Here is a 16,721-nt window from a genome sequence, read left to right on the forward strand (position 1 = left end):
GGCTCCGCTCCTCCAGTGTCCCGTCAGGCACCGCGGGCTCCGCTCCTCCAGCGTCCCGTCGCCCACCGCGGGCTCTGCTTCTCCAGTGTCCTGTCAGGCACTGACCTACTAGCTGCTGTCAGAGGTTTTGATGTTGCTGGAAAGATGTTTCGAATTAAACACGAGTTTTGCAGCTGAGAGGGATAGTTCCTCTGTGGAGTGCAGCTAAAGTCAGGTCCATGGCATTGTTCTGGAGAAAAATGCAGGACTGTACTCGGCTTCCTACATGAAGCAGGCTCACTGCAGGCATCCATCAGAAGGATAAAGTCACAGTACAAACAAGACTGTTGTCCTGTGAGCTCATAATATGCTGTAAGAGTGGAAATGAGATTGAGTATTGAAGAGTTGTATTGAAGCACAGCTTCTGAAAGAGGAACACAGGAATGTTCAGAGCTGCTAAAAGCAACAAAAATGTGTTAGTAGTTAAGACACAATGGCTGCAAATCTTCCTCTCTCGACACCTTGTTAAAATGAAAGGTGATATGAAGCAGAACTGGCAGTCTTCCGTATGCAATGGCAAAATTACAATATTGTGACTATTTTAATTCAGAAACCAGAGCAGCTATAAGTTCCTACACGTTTATCACGGTTGGGCAGAGACTGTTACAAAATGTATTCCACACTAAATCCCTCTGAAGAATAAAAAAATGAACAGAAATTTTTAACGCCTTTGAACCCCAAGTGAATGTAACTTATGAACGGTATGTGTTCCATTGATCAATATGTGACTGCATTAACACAGCTCGCAGAATCCTGTGAATTTGCACAACTAAAAGCTGATTTAGTTAAAGACAGGATTGTATTTGGCATAAGAGATCTCACAGTTTGAGCAAGTCTACTGAAATTTACTCTCAGGAGAACGATTGACATATGCAGAAGCGCTGTAATTGTAAATCAGCATCTCGAGCATATTCGTGGCAGAACAGACCAGGCCTTGAATTATGCTGATAGACATTCCAGGCTGAAAGGGCAGAAAGATCACAGACAAAGGGCAGAATACTGCAGAGGACATCACATGTCCAACGTGCAGAAAGCAGTGTTCTCACCGCAAGAAGTCATATCCTTTTGCACACAAGTGTTTGGCTAGAAGGAAGCACAACAAGCAGGTACAGATGGCCGCTGGAGAGATAACAGCTGAAGATTCTGAGAAATCATTATATGCCATACAACAGACTGGTTCAGTCAGGTCGATAGGTGATAAATGGTTTGTGACTGTTGGAATTATGACTGCAGAAGGAGAATATCGACTCAACATAAAGTATCAGAAAGACACCAGTGTGTCATGCAACATCATGACCTTCACAGACCTGTGTGGAGTAGGGCGGCACAGTGGCGCAGTGGTTAGCACCGCAGCCTCACAGCTCCAGGGACACGGGTTCGATTCCGGGTACTGCCTGTGTGGAGTTTGCAAGTTCTCCCTGTGTCTGCGTGGGTTTTCTCCGGGTGCTCCGGTTTCCTCCCACATGCCAAAGACTTGCAGGTTGATAGGTAAATTGGCCATTATAAATTGTCACTAGTATAGGTAGGTGGTAGGGAAATATAGGGACAGGTGGGGATGTTTGGTAGGAATATTGAATTAGTGTAGGATTAGTATAAATGGGTGGTTGATGTTCGGCACAGACTCGGTGGGCCGAAGGGCATGTTTCAGTGCTGTATCTCTCTAAACTTCTAAACTCGACATGGCGATCCAAAAATGAAAGGACAGCCTGACAACATCAAGGACACACCTGTGATCACAAGAGCGTATTGGGCTTACAAAGATGAACTGACAGCCCAAGATGGCATTGTGTACAAAGGAACTAGAGTCATTATCCCTAAGGAGTTGAGAGATGCTAAAGCTCATCCGTGCAAGTCACCAAGGAATTGATTCAAGTCTGAGGAAGGTAAGAGAAGTGCTCTACTGGCCAAACATGAGCAATGAAATCAAGGACCACATCAGCCAGTGCTGTGCGTGTAACGAGCACCAAGCTAAGCAAGCTAAAGAGCCGCTGATGACGCATGACATCCCAGACAGACCATAGATGTAGTTGAGAGTAGACCTCTTCACTCTCGCAGGAACTGATTACCTTATCACTGTAGACTACTATTCTGACAACGGGGTGGTAGACCAGCTGACTTCAATGACTACCGGTGAGATTGTAGAATGCCTGAAAGCACACTTCAGTCATTACAGCATTCAGACATTGTGATGAGCGACAATGGCCCTCAGTTCACAAGTGAAGAATTCAGCCGCTTCATAAAGGATTGGGAAATTCAACACCATACATCATCACCACACTGTCCCCAGTCAAATGGAAAGGCTGAGGTGGCAGTGAAAACCACCAAAGGAAACATAAAGAAATCGAGCAAACCCTGCACAGATGTATACAAGGCAATCCTCGAGTGGAGAAACACACCTACTGAAGGTATGGAAAATAGTCCGGTGCAAAGACTAATGTCACATCAAACCCAAACTACTCTTCCAATAGCAAAAGTTCTACTGAAGCCAGAAGTATTAACAGGTGGGAGTGATAAAATCAGGGTGAAATGGCAGAAAGCTAACTTTCATTTTGACAAAACAGCCAAACCATTGCCAGAATTGAGCATTGGAGAGCCAGTCAGGGTACAAACCTTCAACACTCTCAACAAGAGTCAGCCCAAGTGGCAACTTACAACCTGCGTTGAGCAGCTATGACCTCTATCGTACGCAGTGGAAGTGAACGACCAGATATACTTTCGCAACTGCAGGCACATACACACAACTGGAGAAGCTGTTCCTTCACAGCAGGTGGACGATCAGGAAGATGTGAACTCACCATCTGTACAGACCACAGATCAACCATCAGTCCCAGAGGTTCACAGCACCCCAACAACGGAAATGCGGCAACAAGTGACGTGCGAAGGAAAATCACCCAGATTAACAGCCAACAGTACGCACACCATTAACAGGCCGACACGATATAAAAACTGTGTGTGCAATGCATGTGCAGAGACTGAGAATAAAGAACGGCTAATGCATGAGAACAGTTCTGTGCACAGTGGGTAACTTGGGCAACTCATAGAAACATAGAAAATAGGAGCAGCAGTAGGCAATTCGGCCCTTCGAGCTTGCTCCGCCATTCATTGTGATCATGGCTGATCATCCAACAGTAAAACATACAATGTTTTGGCCTTACCTGCTTTCTGCGATAGTGAATTCCATAGACTCACCACTCTCTGGGTGAAGTAATTTCTCCTCATCTCAGTCCTGAAAGGTTTACCCGTATCCTTAGACTATAACCCCTGGTTCTGGACTCCCCCAGCATCGGGAACATCTTTCCTGCATCTACCCTGTCAAGTCCTGTTAGAATTTTATAGGTTTCTATGAGATTCCCCCCTCACTCATCTGAACTCCAGCGAATATCATCCTAACCGACTCAATCTCTCCTCATATATCAGTCCCGCCATCCCAGGAATCAGTCTGGTAAACCTTCGCTGCACTCCCTCTATAGCAAGAACATCCTTCCTCAGATAAGGGGACCAAAACTGCACACAATATTCCAGGTGTGGCCTCATCAAGGCCCTGTATAATTGCAGCAAGACATCCCTGCTCCTGTATTTGAATCCTCTCGCTATGAATGCCAACATACCATTTGCCTTTTTTACTGCCTGTTGCACCTGCATGCTTACCTTCAGCGATGTTTGTATGCGAACACCCAGGTCTCACTGCATATTCCCCTCTCTCAGTTTATAGCCGTTCAGATAATAATCTCCCTTCCTGTTTTGCTACCAAAGTGGATAACCTCACATTTATCCACATTATACTGCATCTGCCATACATTTGCTCACTCACTCAGCTTGTCCAAATCACCCTGAAGCCTCTCTGCATCCTCCGCCAAACTCACCCTCCCACCCAGTTTTGTTTCATCTGCAAATTTGGGGATATTACATTTAGTTCCCTCATCTAAATCATTAATATATATTGTGAATAGCTGGGGTCCTAGCACCAATCCCTGCGGTACCCCACTAATCATTGCCTGCCATTTTGAAAAAGACCCGTTTACTCCTACTTTTTGTTTCCTGTCTGCCAACCAATTTTCTATCCATCGCAATACACTACCCCCAATCCCATGCGCTTTAATTTTACATGCTAATCTCTTAAATGGGACTTTGTCGGAAGCCTTCTGAAAGTCCAAATAAACCACATCCACTGGCTCCCCCTGATCAACTCTATTAGTTACATCCTCGAAGAATTCTAGTAGATTTGTCAAGCATGATTTTCCTTTCGTAAATCAATGCTGACTCTGTCCAATTCTACCACTGTTCTCCAAGTGCTCTGCTATAAAATTTTTGATAATGGATCCTAGAATTTTCCCCACTACCGACGTCAGGCTGACTGGTCTATAATTCCCTGTTTTCTCTCTACCTCCCTTTTTAAATAGTGGGGTTACATTAGCTACCCTCCAATCTGTAGGAACTGTTCCAGAGTCTATGGAATCTTGGAAGGTGACCACCAATGCATCCGCTATTTCTAGGGCCACTTCCTTAAGTACTCTGGGATGCATACCATCAGGTCCAGGGGATTTATTGGCTTTCAATCCCATCAATTTCTCCAACACCATTTCTCTAATAATACTGATTTTCTTCAGTTCCTCTCTCTCACTAAGCCCTGTGTTCCCCAACATTTCTGGTATGATATTTGTGTCCTCCTTTGTGAAGACAGAACCAAAGTATGCATTTCGTTGGTCAGCCATTTCTTTATTCCCCATAATAAATTCCCGTTTCTGACTGTAAGCGACCTACATTTGTCTTCACCAATTTTTTTCTTTTCACATACCTATAGAAACTTTTACAGTCAGTTTTTATGTTCCCCGCAAGCTCGCTCTCGTACTCTTTTTTTTCCCCACCTTAATCAGTCCCTTGGTCCTCCTTTGCTGAATTCTAAACTGCTCCCGATTCTCAGATATGTTTTTTCTAGCAAATTTATATGCCTTTTCCTTGGATCTAATGCTATCTCTAATTTCCCTTGTAAGCCATGGTTTGGCTACCTTTCCTGTTTTACCTTTGCACCAGACAGGGATAAACAATTGTTGCAGTTCATCCATGCGCTCTTTGAATGTTTGCCATTGCCTATCCACCGTTATCCCTTTAAGTAATGTTTCCCAATCCATCTCGCGCCTCCTACCTTCGTAGTTTCCTTTATTAAGATTCAGGACCCGAGTCTCAGAATCAACTACATCACTCTCCATCTTGATGAAGAATTCTATCATATTATGGTCGCTCATCCCCAAGGGCTCTCACACAACTAGATTGTCAATTATTCCCCTCTCATTACACAATACCCAATCTAGGATGGCCTGCTCTCTAGTTGGTTCCTCAACGTATTGGTCCAGAAAATCATCCCTCATACACTCCATGAATTCCTCCTCTACGGTATTGTGACTAATTTGATTTGCCCAATCTATATGCAGATTAAACTCACCCATAATTACAGATGTTCCTTTATCGCATGCTTCTCTAATTTCCTGGTTAATGCCATGTAAATGATAATGCATGCAAATTTGTGTTTTTTGTATGAAAAGGGGGATGCTTGGGAGATAAATGCAATACTGTACTCGTGAATCAATCCCATTTAACACAATGGAGGGTGTCCTCAGTGTGATGACGGGACTTTGCCTCCACAATGAGATCACTCCTACCAATACTGTCATGGACAGATGCATCTGTGACAGGTAGATTGGTGAGGTTAGTTTAGTTTAGAGATACAGCACTGAAACAGGCCCTTCGGCCCACCGAGGCTGTGCTGACCATCAACCACCCATTTATACTAATCCTACACTAATTCCATATTCCTACCACATCCCCACCTGTCCCTATACTCCCCTACCATCTACCTATACTAGGGGCAATTTATAATGGCCAATTTACCTATCAACCAGCAAGTCTTTGGCATGTGGGAGGAAACCGGAGCACCCGGAGGAAACCCACGCAGACACAGGGAGAACTTGCAAACTCCACACAGGTAGTACCCAGAATTGAAGCAGGGTCGCTGGAGCTGTGAGGCTGCAGTGCTAACCACTGCGCCACTGTGCCGCCCTGGATGAGGTCAAGTAGGTTTTTCCCTCTTGTTGGTTCCCTCACCACCTGCCACAGGCCCAGTCTGGCAGATATGTCCTTTAGGACTCGGTCAGCAATGGTGCTACCGAGCCACTCTTGGTGATGGACATTGAAGTCCCCCACCCAGAATATATTCTGCTTCCTTGCTTTGTGCTTCTTCCCAAGTGGTGTTCATCATGGAGGAGCACTGATTCATCAGCTGAGGGAGGGTGGTAGATGGTAATCAGGTTTCCTGGCCAATGTTTGACCAGATGCCAAGAGATTTTTGGGGTCTGGAGTCAATGTTGAGGAGTCCCAGGGCATCTCACTCCTGACTATACCACAGTGCCGCCACCTCTGGTGGGTCTGTCCTGCTAGTGGGACAGGACATACCTAGGAATGGTGATGGTGGTGTCTGGGACATTGTAAGGTATAATTCCATGAGTATGACTATGTCAGGCTTGACTAGTCTGTGGGACAGCTCTCCCAATTTTGGCACAAGCCCCCAGATGTTAGAAAGAGGACTTTGCAAGGTCGACTGGGCTGGGTGTGCCATTGTTACTTCCCATGCTGGGTGGTCTGTCTGGCTTTATTCTTATTTGACTTTTCTGTAGCGGGTTTAATACAACTGAGAGTCTTGCTTGGCCAATTCGGAGGGCAGTTAAGAGTCAACCACATTGCTGAGTTTGGAGTCACAGTGACTTTCCCTCCATCATAAAGTCAGAAGTGGGGATTTTCGCTGATGATTGTACGATGTTCAGTCTGATTCATAACTCCTCAGATACTGAAGCAGTCAGTGCCCACATGCAGCAAGACCTGGACAACATTCAGGCTTGGGCTTCTAAGTGGCAAGCAACATTTGCACCACACAAGTGCCAAGCAATGACCATCTCAAACAAGAGATAATCTAACCATCTGCCCTTGACGTTCAATGGCATTACCATCGCTGAATCCCCCACTATCAACTTCCTGGGGGTTATCATTGAGCAGAAAATTAATTGGCTCTGCCATATAAATACTGTGTCTACAAAATCAGGTCAGAGGCTGGGAATCCTGCAGCGAGTAACTCGCCTCCTGTCTCCCCAATGCCTGTCCATCATCTACAAGGCATAAGTCAGGAGTGTGATGGAATACTCTTCACTTGCCTGGATGGGTGCAGCTCCAACAACACTTAAGAACCATCCAGGACAAAGCAGCCCACTTGATCAGCACCCCATCCACCATCTTCAACGTTCACTCCCTCCGCCACTGACGCACAGTGGCAGCAGTGTGTACCATCTACAAGATGCACTGCAGCAATGCACCAAGGCTCCTTAGACAGCTCCTTCCAAACCCGTGACCTCTACCAACTAGAAGGACAAGGGCAGCAGATACATGGGAACACCATCACCTGCAAATTCCCCTCCTAGCCACACACCATCCTGACTTGGAACTATATCGCTGTTCCTTCACTGTTGCTGGGTCAGAATCCTGGAACTGCCTTCCTTACAGCACCCATTGGTGTACCTACATCCCAAGGAGTGCAACGGTTCAAGAAGGCAGCTCACCACCACCTTCCTGAGGGCAATTAGGGATGGGCAATAAATGGTGACCTTGCCAGTGAAGCTTACATTAGAACAAATAAAAAGAATTCTCTGATTAACTGAAGCTTAAGAAGACAGCCCAAGTGTAAAATGTACAGTTCTAGTGAGTATGGTTTGGATCTGAAATCAGTGCAGGAACTTCACACTGTTCAATGTGTTTGAATTGGGAGATCCATGAAGAAATGCCCTTTTCGGGAAGTTTCTGGAGGAGTCTGGCGTCTAAGGCAGCAACATCTGGTTTTTCCCGTATATCCATGTGCCCTCGCTGGAGGTTGTTATTATCCGGATAAATAATGATGAGAACCACTTGCTTCCAGATTGTTTTCGGTGCACAATGTGGCTCTTCCATTTCGTCAATCTGTGCAATGGGAGACAATCGCAGCACCAGTACCTCTATTCACACCTGTATGTATACTGCTGTCCTGAACGGTGCACAAACCCTGCAAACTCCTGTAACCGTGAACACACACCCTACAACCCCTGATAACTTACACTCCCCTGTAGCTATACACATATCCCTACCCTCCCGAAACTGTATACAAACCCACCATTCATTACTATCATGGCTGATCTTGGGCTTCAATTCCACGTTCCTACCCGCTCACCATATTCCTTGATTCCCTGTGTGACTAAAAATCTATTTCAGCCTTAAATATATTCAACGCTGGAGCATCCACAACCCTCTGGGGTAGAGAATGCCAAAGATTCACAACCTTTTGAGTGAACTAACTTCTCATCTCAGTCCTGAATGATTGGTCATTTATCCTGAGACTATGTCCCCATGTTCTAGATCACTGACCAGTGGGAACAATCTCTCAGCTTCTACCCTATCAAGCCCTTTCAGAATCTTGTATGTCCCAATTAAATCACCTCTCATTCTTCTAAACTCCAGAGAATATAGACACAATTTACTCAGCCTCTCATCATAGGACAAGCCCCTCATCCCAGGAACCAATTTAGTAAATCTTCGCTGCACTGCCTCCAGTGTAAGTATATCCTTTCTTAAATGTGGAGACCAAAACTGTACACAGTATTTCAGGTGCAGTCTCACCAAAGCCCTGTACAATTTTAGTAAGACTTCTTTATTCCTGTTCTCCAATCTCCTTGCAATAAAGGCCAACATGCCACTTGCCTTCCTAATAGCCTGCTGCACCTGCATGTTAACTTTGTGTGTTCTTTGTACAAGTACCCCGAAGTCTCTCTGAACATCAACACTTCCCAGTTTCACACCTTTTAAAAAATATTCTGCTTTTCTATTTTTATGACCAAAGTGAACAGCTTCACACTTCCCTACATTATACTGCATTTGCCATCTTGTCGTCCACTCACTGAACCTGTCTATATCTCTTTGCAGCCTCTATGTCCTCCCCACAGCTTACCTTTCCATCGAGCTTTGTATCATCAGCAAACGTAGATACATTACTCTCTGTCACTTCATCCAAGTCATTAATATACAGTGTAAATAGCTGAGGCTCCAGCACTGATTCTTGTGGCACCCCACTATTCACTGCCTGTCAACTTGAAAATGCCCCATTTATGCCCACTCTCTGGTTCCTGTCTGTTAACCATCCTCTATCCACACTAATATATTACCCCCAACACCATGAGCTCTTACCTTGCCTATTAATCTTTTATGTGGCACCATATCGTACAGCCCCCGGGAAACCGTACAACAACCCCCCCGCCCCGTAACCGTGCACACACCCTTACTCCCCCCTGGGCTGTGACGGAAACCACACCAACCAAATGAAAACATATCAATTGCATCATGGAATACAGCTTGAAACTTCTACTGGACGTTGCAAATAACTTTAAAAAGCAGAACTGAACAATTTTTAAAAATGACCGCACATTTGCATTCTGAGAAGACAAGGGCTGGCTGAAAGACAGAAGGAAATTAACCAGTCTAGTTGGACCAATGGGAGTGCTCCCTGATCCGATTAACGAGATTGGCTTTGCCAATAGGGGTAATCAAAAGACATCAACACTCCCTTGACTCTTGTAAGAGCCAAACTCCACAACCCACGAGGATGTCTGAAAGACTAAATTCCAACACCCCTCCAGGAACTGTGATTTTAAACAGAGATAGTCACATGACCTACTTCCTGGGATAAGGCTGAGGTTTTTTGAAATGTTTTCTTTTGGGCCTCCTTATCTCGAGAGACAATGGATACGCGCCTGGAGGTGGTCAGTGGTTTGTGAAGCAGCGTCTGGAGTGGCTATAAAGGCCAATTCTAGAGTTACAGGCTCTTCCACAGGTGCTGGAGAGAAAGTTGTTTGTCGGGGCTGTTACACAGTTGGCTCTCCCCTTGCGCCTCTGTATTTTTTCCTGCCAACTACTAAGTCTCTTCGACTCGCCACATTTTAGCCCTGTCTTTATGGCTGCCCGCCAGCTCTGGCGAACGCTGGCAACTGACTCCCACGACTTGTGATCAATGTCACAGGATTTCATGTCGCGTTTGCAGACGTCTTTAAAGCGGAGACGTGGACGGCCGTACATTTTTTGAAATGGACCTCAGAGAGAACAAAACACTGCAACTGGACTGCAAAGTCCCAGGAAAACCACGGTGGCAGCTTTTCCGTTTCAAGACTGCGGACAAAGCCTCTCTTCGACTTTCCAGTACCAGAGAAGCAAGCCTGAAATTGTGCACGTGACCCCAGCGAGGACTCCAAGACCTTAACTTCAATTGAGGACATTATATCAAGGACATTAAGAACTGTAATCTGTATTCCATTTATTACCAATTCTACTTCAACCTCCCAATTCTTTCTTCCCCTCAGTATCTATTTTTGTGTGTGTGCCTCTCTTATGCATCTGAGTGTGGATGATTTGTGTAGTTTAGTAATTTTAATCGGTTTAGAGTGATAAGGTTAATAAACTTGCATCTTTCTTATATAAACTCAAGAAAACCTGTCTGATTGGTTCATTTGCAATTGTAATGAGAGTGCAGTGAGCAAGGGCACATTGAGGTGATAAGCTAAAATCACTGTGTTTAAAAAGATAAACTTATTACAGCCAAACCAGGAAAGGGGTGAGAGGGGAGCGTGAGACCCCTTCCTCACCTGGTCGCAACAGAAATTTGGGGGCTCTAGTCCGACACTGAACCCACAGACAAACGAGAAATTGGAAGTGGGAAATCACATTGATCCCAATCAAAAGAGAAAAGACTGCATTTTATTTTTATTTAGAGATACAGCACTGAAACAGGCCCTTTGGCCCACCGAGTCTGTGCCGACCAACAACCACCCATTTATACTAACCCTACAGTAATCCCATATTCCCTATCACCTACCTATACTAGGGGCAATTTACAACGGCCAATTTACCTATCACCTGCAAGTCTTTGGATGTGGGAGGAAACCGGAGCACCCGGCGAAAACCCACGCGGACACAGGGAGAACTTGCAAATTCCGCACAGGCAGTACCCAGAATCGAACCCGGGTCCTTGGAGCTGTGAGGCTGCGGTGCTAACCACTGTGCCACTGTGCCGCCCAAATACAGGTTTTCTTGTGGTTTGTGTTGCTTGAATACCAACATGCCAACAACCAAAGTCAGTATCTCCCCAAGCCGGAGTGAAGTAACTTGGGATAAGTTAAAGGCACTATTTATAGAGGAGTTGAGGAATATGGCTGAGCAGTATGGGATAACTTTCTGTGCTAGGAAATCTGAACTCCTAATACTTGTGGCAAACCATTTTTCCTTCGAATCTGAAGAATCAGAGACAGGGTTAAAAATAGACTCCAACAGGGTATTGTTAGCAAAGGTACAACTGGAACAGAGGAAACCTGAATTAGAAGACAGGGAAAGAGAAAGAGAGGAAGGGAGAGAGAGACTGGAGAAAGAACTTTCCAGACGGAACAGGTGAAAAGAGAGCCACACCGGCTTGAGTAAGCTAGGGGGCGACAGAGTAACCCCAGTGGAAACATGGCCAATATGGGGGCTACACCTACCACCGGGACGTGTGCTGAGCTTTTGAAATTTTCCCAATTGATTCCAAAGTTCAATGAGGAGACATGGAAGCATTTTTTGTAACTTTTGAAAAGCTTGCTAGACAGTTAAAATGGCGGCTGAGAGCTGGACCCTCCTGCTACAGAGCAAGTTGACAGGATAAGCCCATGAGGTTTATTCCCTGTTGCCAGATGAGAGTTCATCAAATTATGAACTGACTAAAAATGCTATCCTCGGGGCATATGAACTAGGACCGGAAGCCTACCTCTAGAAGTTCCGAATCCTCAGGAAGCAAGCTGATCAAATTTACTTGGAGTTTGAGAGAAGTAAGCAGTTGGCTTTTGACCAGTGGTTGAGGACTTTGAAAGTGCAGCCCAGCTATGAAAACTTCAGAGAGGTGATTTTACTTGAGGAATTTAAAAACTCTCTCCCACTCTCCATAAAGACTCATGTGGAGGAACAAAGAGTGCACAGAGCGAGGCAATCTGCAGTTCTGGCTGATAAGTTTGCTCTAATATACAAATCAGTTCCCCAGGGGGAAACCTTTCCTAGTCAACCCACAAATCTGAAAAGGACAAACAGTGGGAAGGTAATAGCAACCCAAGCAGTCGTGGGAGAGAAAAAATCTGGACACACAGGGAGCCCGCCTCCAGCCAAAAAGGATGGTGCTGAAAGCAAGAGGGAGACCTGTGTGCTTCCATTGTAATAAGGCAGGTCACCTCAGAGCTGACTGCTGGAAATTACAGGGAAAGCCAGTAGGGTTAGTCAGGGCACACCTGCTCAGAGAGGGAGAGATTTTGGAAAGATGTAAAGGTAACAGGGTTGTGGTGGTGGGTGATTTTAAATTCCCCTATATTGACTGGGACTCACTTAGTGCTAGGGCTTAGATGGGGCTGAATTTGTAAGGAGCATCCAAGAGGGCTTCTTGAAACAATATCTAGATAGTCCAACTAGGGATGGGGCCATACTGGACCTGGTATTGGGGAATGAGCCCGGCCAGGTGGTCGAAGTTTCAGTAGGGGAGCATTTCAGGGACAGTGACCATAATTCCATAAGTTTTAAGGTACTTGTGGATAAGGATAAGAGTAGTCCTCGGGTGAAGGTGCTAAATTGGGGGAAGGCTAATTATAACAATATTAGGCAGGAACTGAAGAATTTGGATTGGGGGCGGCTGTTTGAGGGTAAATCAACATCTGACATGTGGGAGTCTTTCAAATGTCAGTTGATTAGAATCCAGGACCAGCATGTTCCTGTGAGGACGAAGGATAAGTTTGGCACGTTTCGGGAGCCTTGGATAACGCGGGATATTGTGAGCCGAGTCAAAAAGAAAAAGGAAGCATTCATAAGGGCTGGAAGGTTAGGAACAGACGAAACACTTGAGGAATATAAAGACAGTAGGAAGGAACTTAAGCAAGGAGTCAGGAGGGCTAAAACGGGTCATGAAAAGTCATTGGCAAAAAGGATTAAGAATAATCCCAAGGCTTTTTATACGTATATAAAGAGCAAGAGGGTAACTAGGGGAAGGGTTGGCCCGCTCAAGGACAGAGATGGGAATCTATGTGTGGAGCCAGAGGAAATGGGCGAGGTACTAAATGAGTACTTTGCATTAGTATTCACCAAGGAGAAGGACTTGGTGGATGATGAGCCTAGGGAAGCGCGTGTAGATAGTCTCAGTCATTTCATTATCAAAAAGGAGGTGTTGGGTGTCTTGCAAAGCATTAAGGTAGATAAGTCCCCAGGGCCTGATGGGATCTACCCCAGAATACTAAGGGAGGCAAGGGAAGAAATTGCTGGGGCCTTGACAGAAATCTTTGCATCCTCATTGGCTACAGGTGAGGTCCCAGAGGACTGGAGAATAGCCAATGTTGTTCCTTTGTTTAAGAAGGGTAGCAAGGATAATCCAGGAAATTATCAGCCGGTGAGCCTTACGTCAGTGGTAGGGAAATTATTAGAGAGGATTCTTCGGGACAGGATTTACTCCCATTTGGAAACAAATGGACTTATTAGCGAGAGACAGCATGGTTTTGTGAAGGGGAGGTCGTGTCTCACTAATTTAATTGAGTTTTTTGAGGAAGTGACAAAGATGATTGATGAAGGAAGGGCAGTGGATGTTATCTATATGGACTTCAGTAAAGCCTTTGACAAGGTCCCTCATGGCAGACTGGTACAAAAGGGTGATCACACGGGATCAGAGGTGAGCTGGCAAGATGGATACGGAACTGGCTCAGTCATAGAAGACAGAGGGTAGCAGTGGAAGGGTGCTTTTCTGAATGGAGGGATATGACTAGTGGTGTTCCGCAGGGACCTTTGCTCTTTGTAGTATATATAAATGATTTGGAGGAAAATGTAGCTGGTCTGATTAGTAAGTTTGCGGACGACACAAAGGTTGGTGGAGTTGCGGATAGTGATGAGGATTGTCAGAGGATACAGCAGGATATAGATCGGTTGGAGACTTGGGCAGAGAAATGGCAGATGGAGTTTAATCCGGACAAATGTGAGGTAATGCATTTTGGAAGGTCTAATGCAGGTGGGAAGTATACAGTAAATGGCAGAACCCTTAGGAGTATTGACAGGCAGAAAGATCTGGGCGTACAGGTCCACAGGTCACTGAAAGTGGCAACGCAGGTGGATAAGGTAGTCAAGAAGGCATACGGCATGCTTGCCTTCATCGGTCGGGGCATAGAGTATACAAATTGGCAAGTCATGTTGCAGCTGTACAGAACTTTAGTTAGGCCACACTTAGAATATTGCATGCAATTCTGGTCGCCACACTACCAGAAGGATGTGGAGGCTTTGGAGAGGGTACAGAAGAGGTTTACCAGGATGTTGCCTGGTCTGGAGGGCATTAGCTATGAGGAGAGGTTGGAAAAACTCGGATTGTTTTCACTGGAACGACGGAGGTGGAGGGGCGACATGATAGAGGTTTACACAGTTATGAGCGGCATGGATAGAGTGGATAGTGAGAAGCTTTTTCCCAGGGTGGAAGAGTCAGTTACTAGGGGACATAGGTTTAAGGTGAGAGGGGCAAAGATTAGAGGGGATGTGCAAGGCAAGTTCTTTACACAGAGGGTGGTGAGTGCCTGGAACCTGCTGCCGGGGGAGATGGTGGAAACAGGTACGATAATGACGTTTCAGAGGCATCTTGACAAATACATGAATAGGAAGGGAATAGAGGGATACGGACCCTGGAGGTGCAGCAGGTTTTAGTTTAGACAGGCATCAAGATCAGTGCAGGCTTGGAGGGCCAAATGGCCTGTTCCTGTGCTGTACTGTTCTTTGTTCTTTGAGAGGGGACCCTGATGGAAAGTGCAGCAGAGCAGGTTGTGGCCTTAACTGCAGCAGCAGTAAGAGCCATAAAAAATACTGCTGTTGGTGCAGGAACATTTAATAGGGTCCCTGAAGCTTATCAGGATTTTGTATCTGAAGGGTGAGTAACCCCATACCCCTCAAGTGGGGCAAGCAGGCCCATAGAAATCCTCAGGGCCCACCAGGTCCCTTTTGCTGGGAAAAGGCTTGACCTTTCCCTCAGAGGGTGCAGTAAACACCAGAATGGTGGTGAATGGTATTGGAGGGCAGTGTATACCTGTATCTGTACACCTGATGCACTTGGAGTGCAACCTAGTTTCGGGACTGCTGACTGTAAGGATTGTCCCCAGTTTGCCTGTGGATGGGGTTGACCTGCTCCGAGGTAATGATCTGGTGGGGGTGAAGGTGGTAGCTTCCCCAGTAGTGATACAGAGACAGAAGGAGGTCAGAGAGACAGGGCAGTGGCAGGAGACAGTCCCCTCCAGTTTCCTGAATGTGCAGTGACTCAAGCCATGGCCAAACCAGCTCCCCCACAGGAGACTGAATTGGCACTGCAGGCAGATGACCACGAGGTATGGTTGTCTGAAACGTTCTTTGGAAAGTTAGAGGACCCAGGGAATGGAATAAATGAATCTTCGCTAGTTGAGGCTCAGCAAGCCGACCCAGTATTAATAAAGTTAGCACAGGCTGCCCGAACTGAAATTGAAGCAGAGGGAGTCCCTGATTGTTATTATGTCATGAATGAGGTACTGATGAGGAAGTGGAGTTCTAAAGAGTGGACAGTGGTTCACCAGTTAGTGGTGCCGCAGAGGTACCAGAGAGAAATATTAAGAATGGCCCATGAGATTACAATGACTATACATGTCGGTATACGAAAAACCAAAGCCCGCATAAGACAGCAGTTTGACTGGCCAAATCTCCACAAAGATGTGGTGGAGTACTGCAGGAGTTGTCACATGTGCCAGGTTGAGGGGAAACCCCAACCTACAGTGAAATCTGCACCCCTAAATCTTGTATCGGTGTTTGGAGGACCCTCCAGCAGAGGGCTGGTGAATTGTGAGGGACTCTGCCGAGAACAAAAGGGGACAGACGGGCACAGAACTAGCAAAAAGTTAGAGAGGAAATGGAAAAAAGGGACAAAGAGGACAGGTTAAAGGAGGATTCCCAAATGAAAACCCCTACTGTCTGGTCAGCCAACCCTGAAATGTTGGAAAGATTAGACCCCATATCTTCCTATGTAAATGCAGACAACAGAAGCACCCTAACAGGGCTGCTAACAGCATTTGCAGAAACCTGCAGGGACAAAGAAAGTCCTCAAGAGGGTGAAGAAACAGCGAGGCTGATGCCTCACCTAGTCGAAGTGCCGCAGGAGAGTGCAGTAAAATCTGGACAAATACCTGTAAGCAGGAATCCCGAGGACACAGGGGAGATTAGCAAAGAATCCACACCCACTGAAAGTGAGGTCAGAGTGGATCCACCCACTGCAGACTTCCAGGATCAGAGCTCAAATCCACAGCTAATTAAATCCAACAATCTCCCTGCAGACCCCAACAGGAACAAAGGGACCTTAGACAATTATGGAAATTTGCAGGCGCCAAACTCCCCCAAAAATAACATTTCTATTGGAATGCCCATCCCCAGCTTTAAACTTTAAACCCATTGGACAACACCTAATTTATGTCAGACCCACCTAAAGGGAAAAGGGGCAGTTTAAAGCAGAACTGCTAGGAAGAAAAAACAGGCTGAAACAAGTTTTACATTTTCTGAGTGAATGAGATGATTATTATCTA

This window comes from Heterodontus francisci, chromosome 17, assembly GCF_036365525.1.
Source record: "Heterodontus francisci isolate sHetFra1 chromosome 17, sHetFra1.hap1, whole genome shotgun sequence".
Taxonomy (NCBI): domain Eukaryota; kingdom Metazoa; phylum Chordata; class Chondrichthyes; order Heterodontiformes; family Heterodontidae; genus Heterodontus; species Heterodontus francisci.